Source organism: Eumetopias jubatus, unplaced genomic scaffold (assembly GCF_037043125.1).
Source record: "Eumetopias jubatus isolate StellerSeaLion01/CBP00866 unplaced genomic scaffold, mEumJub1_p1.0 scaffold_2, whole genome shotgun sequence".
Lineage (NCBI taxonomy): Eukaryota > Metazoa > Chordata > Mammalia > Carnivora > Otariidae > Eumetopias > Eumetopias jubatus.
The window spans coordinates 57,230,044-57,244,718 of record NW_028274808.1 but is presented as its reverse complement, the minus strand read 5'-3'; positions in this window follow the sequence as shown (position 1 = coordinate 57,244,718).

Genomic DNA, 14,675 nt, shown 5'->3' with positions numbered 1-14,675 from the left:
ATTAGTATGAGAACCAATTAAGATAATATTTTTAAAGCTCTTAGAGGGCTACTTCATGGAAACTAAACCTTCATTAAATGTTAATCCATTTTATATTATGTATATATATTATTGTTAGGAGAGGAGAAAACATAGTAAAAGAGAGAGAGAGACCATGGTCTGTGTGATATATATGTATATGTGTTGTGTGTTTATAAAGTATAGCTATAAAATTCACAAAGTTTATAAAGTTACAGATCTAATAAATGACAGAGCTATTTCAGTTAGCCTCAGAGTCCACTACTGTATATTTTGCCACTTTAAGGAAATAGCAAATTCTGAAACCTTGCTTTCATCTTTTTCTTATTCTTAAAATCATTACATGAACATACTGAATGTGAAATGAATTACATTCAGAAGTATTTTATTTTGTACAGGCACACCTCACAGATTTTGTGGTTCCAGTCCACCACAATAAAGCAAATATCGCAAAAAAGTGATCTAAATTAAGTTTTTGGTTTCCCATGACTATAAATTACGTTTATACCATACTGTAATCTGTTAATCTACAATAACATTATTTCTAAAAAAAAAAAAAAACAATGTATAGGGATGCCTGGGTGGCTCAGTCAGTTAAGTGTCTGCCCTCAGCTCAGATCATGATCCTGGGGTCCTGGGATTGAGGCTCCTTGCTCAGCAGGGAGTCTGCTTCTTCTTCTGCTGCTCTCCCTGCTTGTGCTGTCTCTCTTTCTCTCTGTCTCTCTGACAAATAAATAAATAAAAATCTTATAAATAAATAAATAAATAAATAAATAAATAAATATAAAAACCAATATATATACCTTAATTTAGAAATACTTCACTGATAAAATATGCTAACCATAATCTCAGCTTTCAGCAAGTTAGACTCTTTTTTGCTGGTGGAGTGTCTTGCCTCCATGTTGATGGCTGCTAAATGATCAGGGTGGTGGTTGCTGAAGTTTGGGATGGCTTTGGCAATTTCTTAAAAGAAGATAACAATGAAGTTTACAACACTGATTAACTCTCTTTCAGAGACAATTTTTCTGTAGCATGCAATGCTGTTGGATAGCATTTTATCTACAGTAGAACTTTTTTCAAAATTAGAGTCAGTTTTTTCAAACCCTACCATTGCTTTATCAGCTAAATTTACATAATATTCTGACAACTTTGTTGTCCTTTCAACAATCTTCACAGCACCTTCACTACATTCCATCTCAAGAAACCACTTCTTTGCTCATCCATAAGAAGCAACTCCTCATCCATTAAAATGTTCTCATGAGCAATTCAGTCTTCCCGTTAGGCTCCACTTCTAATTCTAGTTCTCTTGCTATTTCCACCAAATCTTCATTACTTCTTCCACTGAAGTCTTGAACCTCTCAAAGTCATTCATGAGGGTTGGAATCAACTTTTTGCAAACTCTTATTCATGTTGATATCTTGACTTCATGATGAATAATAATGAATGGTCTTAATGGTGTCTACAATGGAGAGTCCTCTACAGAAGGTTTTCCAATTTATTTTGCCCAGATTCATCAAAGGAATTACTATCTATAACAGCTATACCCTTACCAAATGTATTTCTTAAATAATAAGACTCAAGAATCAAAATGACTCCTTGATCCATGGGATACAGGATGGATATAGTGTTAGCAAGCATGACATCAACATTCATCTCATTGTCGATCTCCATCAGAGCTCTTGGATGACCAGGCACATAGTCAAAGAGCAGTCATATTTTGAAAGGAATCCTTTTTTATTTTTTTCCTGAGCAATAGTTCTCAACAGTGGGCTTAAGATATTCAGTAAATGTTATAAACAGATGTGCTGTCATTCAGGCCTTGTTATTCCATTTATAATGCACAGGCAAAATAGATTTTCAGCATTCTTAAGGGACCTAAGATTTGCAGAATGATAAATGAGCATTGGCTTCAACTTAAGTCACCAGCTGCATTATCCCCTAACAACAGAATCAGCCTGTCCTTTGAAGCTTTGAAACCAGGCATTGATTCTCTCCAGCTATGAATGTCCTAGATGGCATCTTCTTCCAATAGAAGGCTGTTTCATCTACATTGAAAATCTGTTGTTTAGTGTAGCCACATTCATGAATTATCTGAGCTAGATCTTCTGGAGAACTTGCCACAGCTTCTACATCAGCACTTGCTGCTTCACCTTGCACTTTGATGATATGGAGATGGGGCTTTTTTCCTTAAACCTCATGAACCAACTTCTGCTAGCTTCCAACTTTTCTTCTGCAGCTTCCTTACCTCTCTCACCCTTCCTAGAATTGAAGAGAGTGGGGCCTTAATCTGGATCAAGCTCTGGCTTAAGGGAAAATTGTGGTTGGTTTGATCTTCCATCCAGACCATTCTAACATTCTCTACAGCAGCAATAAGGGTGTTTCACTTTCTTATCATTCATGTGTTCACTGGGGTATCACTTTTAATTTCCTTCAAGAACTTTTTCCTTACATTCATAAACTGTTCAGTGTAAGAGGCCTAGATTTCAGCCTATCTTAACTTTCAGCATGACTTTCTCACTAAGCTTAATCATTTCTAGCTTTTGGCTTAAAATGCAAGATGTGCAACTCTTCCTTTCACTTAAACATTTAGAGGCCACTGTAGGGTTATTAATCGACCTAATTTAATATTGTGTGTCTCCAGGAGTAGGGAGGCATGAGGAGAGGGAGAGAGACAGGGGAATAGCTGGTTGGTGGAGCAGTCAGAAGATATATAACATTTATCAGTTAAGTTCCCCATCTTATGTGGGTGTGGTTCATGGTACCCTAAAATATTTACAATGATCACATTAAAGATCATTTATCACGGATCACCTTAACAAACAAAATAATAATGAAAAAGTTTGAAATCTCACACTTGAGATTGATTAAAATGTAACGCAGAGACATGAAGTGAGGAGATGTAGTTGGAAAAATGGTGGCCCATAGACTTGCTCGAAGCAGGGTCACCACAAACCTTCAATTTGTAAAAAACACAGTATGTGAAAAGCATAATAAAACAAAGTGCAGTAAAAGGAGATAGGCCAGTACATAGATTGGTCCTTGTTTGCCTTAACAAACATTTCCCACATTTTTAAACACGTATACTGCCACTTAAAAATTATACATTGTAACTTCATACTGAGATTTGTGTAGTTGTTTGATTAGTGTCTATTTGTACCACTAGGAAACAATTTTCCTAAGTGTAGGTAGATATTGTTTATGACTATATCTCCAAAGTGTACTATGTTGTCCAGTTTATAGTGGCTCCTTAATAAATATTTGTTTAATGAATGAAAGAGAATATAGAGCAATTATATTCAATCATTTATTCGGTCACTTTTTACACATTTAACAAATTTATTAAGCATTCAAGATGTGTTAGGCACTCTACTTGGCTTTAGATACTCATCAATGAACAAAACAATGATTCCTTACCCCAATGCAACTTAGAATCACTGTGGAGGGATACACAATAACTAATACATATAATAAATGAATACATTATTTTATAAGAATAGGTGATAAAAGCTGTGAAAAAATTAGAACAGGTAAGAAAGTAAGACATCCAAGTGGGCATGACTGCAAATGGAGCTATACTGTAGTTTTGAGGGAGACCCACATGGTCCGGAGATATAGTTTTGAGAGTCATTAGCATAAAGCCAGAATTTTAAGCCATGAAAATAAAAGACACCAGCAAAAGGTGAAATGAGGACAAAAGACTGATCCCTGGTAGAAGGACAAAAAGATTAAAAAAAAAAAAAAGTAAAGAAAATGAGGAAGGAGTGACTCATTAAACAAGAGTAAAAGGAAGAGTGTAAGCATCCTGGCAGCTAAATTCAGACTATAAACTAACATGAAATATTAAGTAATCATTAACTGGGCTAGATACTAGGATTAGCATAAGCTGAAGATTAAAAACTATGTTTCAGGGACACCTGGGCTGTTAAACATCTGCCTTTGGCTCAGGTCATGATCCCCAGGTCCTGGAATTGAGCCCCGCATCAGGCTCCCTGCTTGGTGGGAAGCCTGCTTCTCCCTCTGCCTGCTGCTCACCCTGCTCGTGCTCTCTCTCTCTCTCTCTGATAAATAAATAAATAAATAAATAAATAAATAAATAAATAAATAAATAAAATCTTTTAAAAAAGAAAAAAAAACCTATGTTTCAGGGTGTTTGAGTGGCATCTGGTAGTTAAGAGTCTGCCTTCAGCTCAGGTCACGATCCCAGTGTCCTCAGATAGAGCCCTGCATTGGTTTCCCTGCTCAGTGGAAGTCTGCTTCTCCCTCTGCCTGCCACTCCCCTTGCCCGTGTTCTCTCGCTCGCTCATTCTCTCGCTCACTCTCACTGTCTTAAATAAATAAAAATCTTAAAAAATAAAAATAAAAACTTTGTTTCAATGTTGTTTTGGGGAGTCACTATTTTTAGAAGTATGGCTAAGTGACTGTAGAATTGTATTAAGTAAAGCTGTTGTGATTTACTTCTACACAAGCATATGTAATGATGGGAAGTAGGGATTGCAGTCCTTTGCATAATTTTATCAAAATAATTATTTAAGTGCTTTTCAAAAAATGATGTATTTGGTTTTCATTTTATGTGTATATCAGAAAGATTTCATAGTAATGCATTTATCATTGTAGTATAATTAAAATGTCTACTTGAGTTTTAGGAAATACATGATCAAATGTTTAGAAATACTCAGAATCATAATATAATTCAAGTTTCAGCAGTAATAGGAAAATATGCATTCTAAAAATTGAATTTTGAATAATTATCACTATCATATTTGTTATATAGGATGGCAAGCTAAATAAATGATTATTGAGATTAATTTGAATGATAACTAGAATTCTACTGAAATACAGTTTATTATTTGCTATTTCAGAGGTGTTTGTCGGAATTTTTGGCTGTATGTGATAGGCTATCTAGAGTTTGTTGCTACCATCTTTTATTTGGCCATGTTAATCTACAGTTTGCAATGTTATAGTACATGTCAGTCATTTTTCAAAGTTAACTTTTTTTTGCCCATCTTTACATTACAAAATATTATGCATAGCCATTTGAGTTCACATTACTTCCAGTTATTCCTATAGATAAAAATAATGCATGTGATTTTTTAAGTGAAATTATGGCCTCAAAAATATATATTTTATGGATTGTGTGCACAAATATTTAAAGTCTGTGAGTCTGATTTGCTTTTAATGCATTGAAACATCATCCAAGAATATGAACTCTGAGTTGTTTTATTTAGAGTGGACACAAGACACAATTAGTAAATATATAACCTATGTTTCTCAATAAGTAGCTATAAATCATTAGAAAGCAAGTAAGATTTGAGTTTTTGCTTCAAATCATATATTTTTATGTGATTTTTGAGCCTGTTAGCTGAAGATGCTAAAGCTAGTAACATTATTTTCTGAAAGGATGTGTGTGTATTTGAAAGTGCTATTGCATGACTCTGTGGTGTTTTGACTTAACCATTCCTGGGGGGGGAATCCCATTATCTACAGCTCTGTGACCTTATGGATAACACCTTGCTTCTCTTTGCACAAAATCTGTCTCTAATTGTTTGCACACTGTGATGCTTTGTAGGTTTCTTATACCTATGACTACATCTCATTGTCTCCAAAGGGGGCTTGTAAGCTCTTGAAACATTTCTTTAGCCCACCTTCTGTTCTGCTCTTCCTCACTCAGCTTTTTGGAAAGTATTTACCTTGATACCCTGGTGTTCTGTTATGTTGATTCTCATCATGTGGCTTCTGAGGCAAAGCTAATTTGCAGTGATGGTTTTTGAAGCTTTGGGTTTGTATGTACTCACTTAAAATAAGAATTACGTCTCAACTAAAAATTGAGTGGAAACTAAATGTTTCTCTGATAAGTTTTATGTAATATATGAATAAAAATGAAGGAAAGGAATAACTTTATTCTTTTTATACATCATAAGTTAAAGTAAGGTTGAGAGGGGTTTTATTTATTTTAATTGGTTTTTTCCTGAGCTTATCATGTTTTATAAAATGATTAAAATTACAGCTGAGGGGGGAAGAAAAGATGACAGAGGAGTAGGGGACCCTACTTCAACTGGTCCCCGGAATTGAGCTGGATATCTACCAGACCACTCTGAGCACCCACAAAATCAGCCTGAGATGTAAGAAAAGAGATCTGGATCTCTACAAACAGAATATCGTAGGCGGTTGGTTTTGAGGTACAAAGCGGGAAGCCCTGATTCCGTGGGCAGATATCGGAGGATAAACGGCAGCAGGAGGGAGGCTGGATGAGGGGATCCTACACCGCCTGTGAGTGATAGCCTCCCGCCCTGGGGATGGGGCACAGACTCACAGACAAGTAGCAGCCGGGAAAGGACTTTAGGGCAGCCCCGAGGGCGGAAACCTGGAGCAGCGGGGTCGCGCGTCTGAACTGGAAGCAGCTGGCGGTTTTAGAAGCACAAAGGGCAGAGACATGTCCCAACCTGGAGGCAGGACTGAGAATGCTGAGGAGGGGCACACAACCCAGGACGCTGCAGTTTATAGCAGCACAGACAGAAACAGAGACAGTGTTGCCTGGAGAGCTCACTGAAGAACAAACTGCAATCTCTCTGCTCTGAGGCAGAGGGTTGGAAATGGTCTCTTCTTCTCTGACTCTAGGAAGAGAGCAGAAAGCCACCAGGGAAAGCCGCCAGAGAACAAAAGCCCCAATAAACTGATTCCCACTGAGCCCATCCCCCGCCACAGGAGGGCAGGGCAACTCTGCCCAAACAGGGTTGCCTGAGTAACAGCATGGCCGGCCCCTCCCCAGACGACACGCTGGGATACAAAAGGCCAGCAACCCTAAGGTCCCTAGAAAACAGGTGCATCTTGTTTGGATTCTGGTCAATAATTTGGACTCTATACATTCCCTCAAACACCCATCAACAGAATGACTAGGAGGAGGAACCCCCGAATTAGAAAAGACTCAGAGATTATGACTTGTACCGCAGATTTACAAATGAATGCACATATAACCAAGATGTCGGAGATGGAATTCAGGCTAGCAATTGTGAAGACAATGGCTAGAATGGAGAAATGAATTAATGGCAACATAGAGTCTCTAAGGGCAGAAATGAAAGCTGAATTGGCAGAACTTAAAACTGTTATCAATGAGATCCAATCTAATTTAGATAACCTAACAGCTAGGGTAAGTGAGGCAGAAGAATGAATAAGCGACGTGGAAGACAATATAATAGATAAAAAGGGAAAAGAGGAGGCCAGGGAAAAACAACTCATAATCCATGAAAATAGAATCAGAGAAATAAGTGACACCATGAAGCATTCCAATGTCAGAATAATTGGAATCCCGGAGGGAGTGGAGAGAGAGAGATGGCTAGAAGATGTATTTGAGCAAATCGTAGCTGAGAAATTCCCTAATCTGGGGAATGAAACAAACATTCCTGTCCTAGAGGCAGACAGGACCCCTCCCAAGATCAAGGAAAACAGGCCAAACCCTGGCATGTAAGAGTAAAATTTGCAAATCTTAGAACCAAGGAAACCATCTTAAGGGCAGTTAGGGGGAAGAGATTCCTTACATACAGAGGGAGGAACATCAGAATAACGTCAGACCTATCCACAGAGACCTGGCAAGCCAGAAAGGCCTGGCAAGACATATTCAGGGCACTAAACGAGAAGAACATGCAGCCAAGAATACTTTATCCAGCAAGGCTGTCATTTAGAATGGATGGAGAGATGCAGAGCTTCCACGACTGGCAGAAACTGAAAGAATATGTGACCACTAAGCTGGCCCTGCAAGAACTATTAAGGGGGGTTCTATAAAAGGAGAAAGACCCCAAGAGTGATATACAACAGACATTTACAGGGACAATCTATAAAAACAACGTCTTCACAGGCAACATGATGGCAACTAATTCATATCTTTCAATAATCACTCTCAACGTGAGTGGGCTAAATGCTCTCATAAAACAGCACAGAGTTGCAGATTGGATAAAAGGACAAGACCCATCCATATGCTGTCTACAAGAGAGACTCATTTTGAACCTAAAGATATATCCAGACTGAAAGTGAAAGGATGGAGATTCATCTTCCATGCCAGTGGACCTCAAAAGAAAGGTGGGGTAGCAATTCTTATATCAGACAAATTAGATTTTAAACTAAAGTCTGTAATTAGAGACACAGAAGGACACTATATCATTCTTAAAGGGGCTATCCAAAAAGAAGATCTAATAATTGTAAATATCTATGCCCCCAACATGGGAGCAGCCATCTACATAAGCCAACTGTTAACCAAAATGAAGACTCATAGTGATAATAATACATTGATTGTAGAAAACCTCAATACTCCACTCTCAGCAATGGACAGATCATCTAAACAGAAAATCAACAAGGAAACAAGAGCTTTGAATGATACACTGGACCAGATGGACCTCATAGATATATACAGAACATTCCACCCTAAAACAACAGAATACTTATTCTTCTTAGCACACATGGAAGTTTCTCCAGAATAAACCACATACTGGGTCACAAATCAGGTCTCAACGGATACCAAAAGATTGAGATTATTCCCTGCATATTCTCAGACCATAATGGTCTGAGTTCCAGTTTGGAACTCAATCACAAGAAAAAAAATTGGCAGAAATTCAAACATTTGGAAGCTAAAGACGACTCTGCTCAAGAATGTTTGGGTCAACCAGCAAATCAAAGAAGAACTTAAACAATTCATGGAATTCAATGATAACAAAAACACAATGGTCCAAATCCTATGGGATACTGCAAAGGTGGTCCTAAGGGGGAAATACATAGCCATCCCAGATTCACTCAAAAAAACAAAAAAATCCCGAATTCCCCAACTAATTCTACAACTTAAAGAACTAGAGAAAAAGCAACAAATGATGCCTAAGGCACACATTCGAAGAGAAATAATTAAGATTAGAGCAGAGATCAATGAATTAGAAACCAGAAACACAGATCGGATCAACGAAACTAGAAGTTGGTTCTTTGAAAGAATTAATAAGATTGATAAACCACTGGCCAGACTTATCCAAAAGAAAAGAGAAAGGACCCAAATTAATAAAATTATGAATGAAAGGGGAGAGATCATGACTAACACCAAGGAAATAGAAACAATTATTAGAAATTATTATCAACAACTATATGCCAATAAACTGAGCAATCTGGATGAAATGGAGGCCTTCCTGGAATCCTATAAGCTTCCAAGACTGAAACAGGAAGAAATTGACAACCTGAATAGGCCAATAACCAGTAACAAAATTGAAGCAGTGATCAAAAACCTCCCAAAAAACAAGAATCCAGGGCCTGATGGATTCCCTGGGGAATTCTACCAAACATTCAAAGAAGAAATAATATCTATTCTACTGAAGCTGTTTAAAAAATGGAAACAGGAAAACATTCCAAACTCAAATGAGGCCAGCATTACTTTCATCCCCAAACCAGACAAAGAACCCATCAAAAAGGAGAATTTCAGACTGATATCCCTGATGAATATGGATTCCAAAATCCTCAATAAAATCCTAGCTAATAGGATCCAACAATACATTCAAAGGATCATCCACCCTGACCAAGTGGGGTTTATCCCCAAGATGCAAGGGTGGTTCAACATTCGCAAATCAATCAATGTGATAAAACACATTAATAAGGAGAGGGAGAAGAACCATATGGTCCTCTCAATTGATGCAGAAAAAGCATTTGACAAAATACAACATCCTTACTTGATTAAAACTCTTCAGAGTATAGGGATAGAGGGAACATTCCTCAAGTTAATAAAAACTATCTATGAAAAACCCACAGCAAATATCATCCTCAATGGGGAAAAGCTGAAAGCCTTTCCCTTAAGATCAGGAGCACGTCAAGGATGCCCACTCTCACCACTATTGTTCAACATAGCACTAGAAGTCCAAGCAACAGCAATCAGACAACAACAACAAAAAAGAGAGAAGGTATTCAAATTGGCAAAGAAGAAGTCAAACTCTAGCTTTTCACAGATGACATGATATTTTATGTGGAAAACACAAAAGACTCCACCCCCAAATTACTAGAACTCATACAGCAATTCAGTAATGTGGCAGGATACAAAATCAATGCACAGAAATCAGTTGCTTTCGTATACACTAACAATGCAACTGTAGAAAGAGAAATTAGAGCAACGATTCCATCTACAATAGCACCAAAAACCATAAGATACCTCGGAATAAACCTAACCAAAGAGGTAAAGGATCTATACTCTAGGAACTACAGAACACTCATGAAAGGAATTGAAGAAGACACAAAAAGATGGAAAAATATTCCATGCTCATGGATCGGAAGAATAAACATTGTTAAAATGTCTATGCTACCCAGAGCAATCTATACCTCAAGGCCATCTCGATCAAAATTCCAATGACATTTTTCAAAGTGCTGGAACAAACAATCCTAAAATTTGTATGGAATCCAAAAAGACCCCGAATCGCCAAGGAAATGTTGAAAAAGAAAAACAAAGCTGGGGGCCTCACATTGCCCGATTTCAAGCCATATTACAAAGCTGTGATCACCAAGACAGCATGGTACTGGCACAAAAACAGACATATAGACCAGTGGAACAGAATAGAGAACCCAGATATGGACCCTCAACTCTATGGTCGAATAATCTTCGACAAAGCAGGAAAAAACGTGCAATGGATAAAAGACAGTCTCTTCAATAAATGGTGCTGGGAAAATTGGACAGCCACATGCAGAAGAATGAAACTCGACCATTCTCTAACACCATACACAAAGATAAACTCAAAATGGATGAAAGACCTCAATGTGAGACAGGAATCCATCAAAATCCTAGAGGAGATCATGGGCAGTAAACTCTTTGACATCGGCCACAGCAACTTCTTTCAAGATACATCTCCAAAAGCTAGTGAAACAAAAGCAAAAATGAACTTTTGGGAGTTCATCAAGATAAAAAGCTTCTGCACAGCAAAGGAAACAGTCAACAAAACAAAGAGGCAACCCACAGAATGGGAGAAGATATTTGCAAGTGACACTACAGATAAAGGGCTGGTATCCAAGATCTATAAAGAACTTCTCAAACTCAACACCCAAAAAACAAATAATCAAGTCAAAAAGTGGGCAGAAGACATGAACAGACACTTCTCTGAAGAAGACATACAAATGGCTAACAGACACATGAAAAAATGTTCATCATCATTAGCCATCAGGGAAATTCAAATCAAAACCACATTCAGATAGCACCTTACACCAGTTAGAATGGCAAAAATGGACAGGGAAAGAAACAACAAATGTTGGAGAGGTTGTGGAGAAAGGGGAACCCTCTTACACTGTTGGTGGGAATGCAAGTTGGTACAGCCACTTTGCAAAACAGTGTGGAGGTTCCTCAAAAATTTAAAAATAGAGCTACCCTATGACCCAGCAATTGCACTCCTGGGTATTTACCCCAAAGACACAGATGTAGTGAAAAGAAGGGACACATGCACCCCAATGTTCATAGCGGCAATGTCCGCAATAGCCAAACTGTGGAAAGAGCCAAGATGCCCTTCAACAGATGAGTGGATAAAGATGTTGTGGTCCATATATACAATGGACTATTACTCAGCCATCAGAGAAAATCAATACCCAACTTTTACATCAACATGGATGGACTGGAGGAGATTATGCTAAGTGAAATAAGTCAAGCAGGGAAAGTCAATTATCATATGGTTTCACTTATTTGTGGAACATCAGGAAGAGCATGGAGGACATTAGGAGAAGGAAGGGAAAAATGAGGGGGGTGGAATCGGAGGGAGAGATGAACCATGAGAAACTATGGACTCTGAGAAACAAATAGGGTTTTAGAGGGGAGGGGGATTGGTTAACCCAGTGATAGGTACTAAGGAGGGCACGTACTGCATGGAGCACTGGGTGTTATATGAAAACAATAGATCATGGATCACCACATCAAAAACTAATGATGTATTGTATAGTGACTAACAGAACATAATAAAATTTTAAAAAAAGACAAATTAAAAATTGAAAAAAAGAGAAAAGAAAGAAATAAAATCATTATTTTTAGCTTCATCCTTTTCCATGTCTTCTTTTTGGAGATGAGTACAATTTTGTAAATTTTCTTTCTTCCTTCTTTCATTGAATGGGCTATTTTATTCTTTGTTATTACAGTAAAGTTTCTTTCTTTTATTTTAATTGGTGACATAATACAAGGGATCAGTGTCAAAGCCGACTCATACATTTCCTTGATAAAAATAACAAGTATCCAGCTTTCTCACGATTCAGTGATACAAGGAATCATAACACATTGCATAAGCAAAGTGGGAAGAAAACACTTCAATATGCTCCCAAGTCCTTCTTCCTCCTGCCTCTTGCATCACATGTGTTTTGACCCAGGTTATCAGATGAGGTTTCTAAGTGAGGTTTTCAGTCACTTTTCTGACACAAATGGGCAATTTATATCATGGGACCTCTACATATTAAACTGTTAGTTACATATGTCATGGAACATTTTTAGGAAGTCATGACACAAAAATCCACAGATTTAGATTTTTAATAGGCAACCATAAACAATAGAAATAATGTGATAAAACATTTCATAAATAAAAACATTTGGTATGCTTTCTAGTTGGTATTCCCCTAGCATAATTGTAAGGAGATAAGACTGGATCCCATACCTTTTTTCTTTTCCAGAGATCTCTCTCCAGTAGAAAAAGTAAATGAATCACAGACTAGTTGCTTCCTAAGACATTGTGACTAAAACGGTCAAGTAAAGAACCACTGTTCAAAAAGTCCCTGACATTCCCTGTGTCTAAGATCTGATGCCTGGATTCATTGACAGATTATAAGATAATGAATCACATGACTCATGAGAATATTCAGTTCTACTTCACCATGATGTCCCCAGTATTAAGGCAAAGTTTGACACATAAAAGTTACAATATACTTTTTGAATGATGAATGAATGATGGAGAGGGGAATGGCCAGTTGATGTTAAATTGCACAAAAGGAACAATTTAAAGAGGGTAGGGGAGAAGTTTTATCAAAAGAAATTTTAACTGTTAGAGCTTATGATGATTTGGTTTTTTCAATCTGTTAAAAATAACCTGTGTATTGTTCAAAATTTGAATGAATAGATTTAAAAGCAGTAAAGTTGTGAATTAACTTGGAATTTAATAACTACAAATAATAAGACCTAGAAAATGTGATTTTTTAAAAATACACTTGGTAGGTTTTATGGCACCTAAATACTAATCAAACTCATCAAGCCAACCAACTAATCAAAACACACACACACACACACACGCGCAGGCTTTGGATGGAATCTGTTTAAATTTTGACAATGCTTCTTCCAAGGATATGACATTTGACAAGTTATCTAACCATTCTGTTTCTTTATTTCCTCATCTGTAAAGTGAGTATTGTAATAATGCATACATCATGGGAACATTGGGAAACTAAGACTAAATAATACACAAAAATGTATGTTTGAGAGCAGTACCCAATACATAGATAATGATTGACAAATGTTAGTTATTGCTATTTTTATCATTACTTTGAACAATTACTTTAAAAATTACCCTGTTTCTCAATTTTTAATGTTTCCAATAATTTTCTCAAACTGTCCCCCAAAACCAAAAACCTTATCACCAGAGCATTAAGAATATGACTTTTGGGGCTCCTGGGACCATTAAGTAACTGACTCTTGATTTTGGTTCAGGTCATGATCTCAGGGTCATGAAGTGGAGCTCCCCATTGGGCTCCATTCTGGGCATGGAGCCTGTTTAATATTCTCTCTGCCCTCCCCACCCTTAAAAAAAAGTGACTTTAGAAAAATAAGCAATTGAAATGCAAAAGAAATAATATTTTCTCTACTTAAATGTATTGTATATAATTTTCTAATATAGAATACACTTAGGTGGAGAAAATATATTTCTAACAGCATGCATTACTTTCCTAATATACTAAGTCCTCTGATGTACTGTGTGAACACAAGAGAGATACTGTAGATCAAAGGGCAAAAAACCCTAGATCAAAAGAAACAGACAATTCTAATAACTCTCACATCCCGAGAAGACAGGGATAGAAAGAACAAAGGCACTCAATTTCTGATGAAGTTTGGCTTACATTTCAGCTGAAAAGCCAATAGGAACATTCAGAAAAAGTTGATGGCAATTAATTTCAGTATCTCTATTCTTTATTTTTCTCACCTGATAAATGAGGCACCAAATATGATCATCTCTCAAGGCCTTGCAGTTGTAAAATAGGTCTTGATAATCAAAAGCTACAAATAACTGAAGTCTTTATTAGTTTCCCATTGCTGTAACAAATAATCACAAACTTGGTAGCTTAAGCAATACAAATGTATTACCTTACAGGTCTGAAGGTTAAAAGTCTTAAAATGAAGTTAACTGTGTTCCTTCTGGAGGCTCTGTGGGAGAATCATTCCCTTGCTTTTTCCAGCTTCTAGAGGGCTGCCTGAATTCCTGGCTTGTGGCCCCTTTCTGCCCTCAAAACTAGCAATGCAGGTAGAGTTTTTTATACATCCACTGAATTCTTTCTTTGCTTCCCTTTTCCACATTTAAGAACCTTTGTGGACCCACTTGAATAATCCAAGATAACCTCCTTAACATAAGGTTAGCTGATAAGCAAATTTAATTCCATCTGTTACTTTAATTCCCTTTGCAGTGTAATGTAATAAATTCACGGGT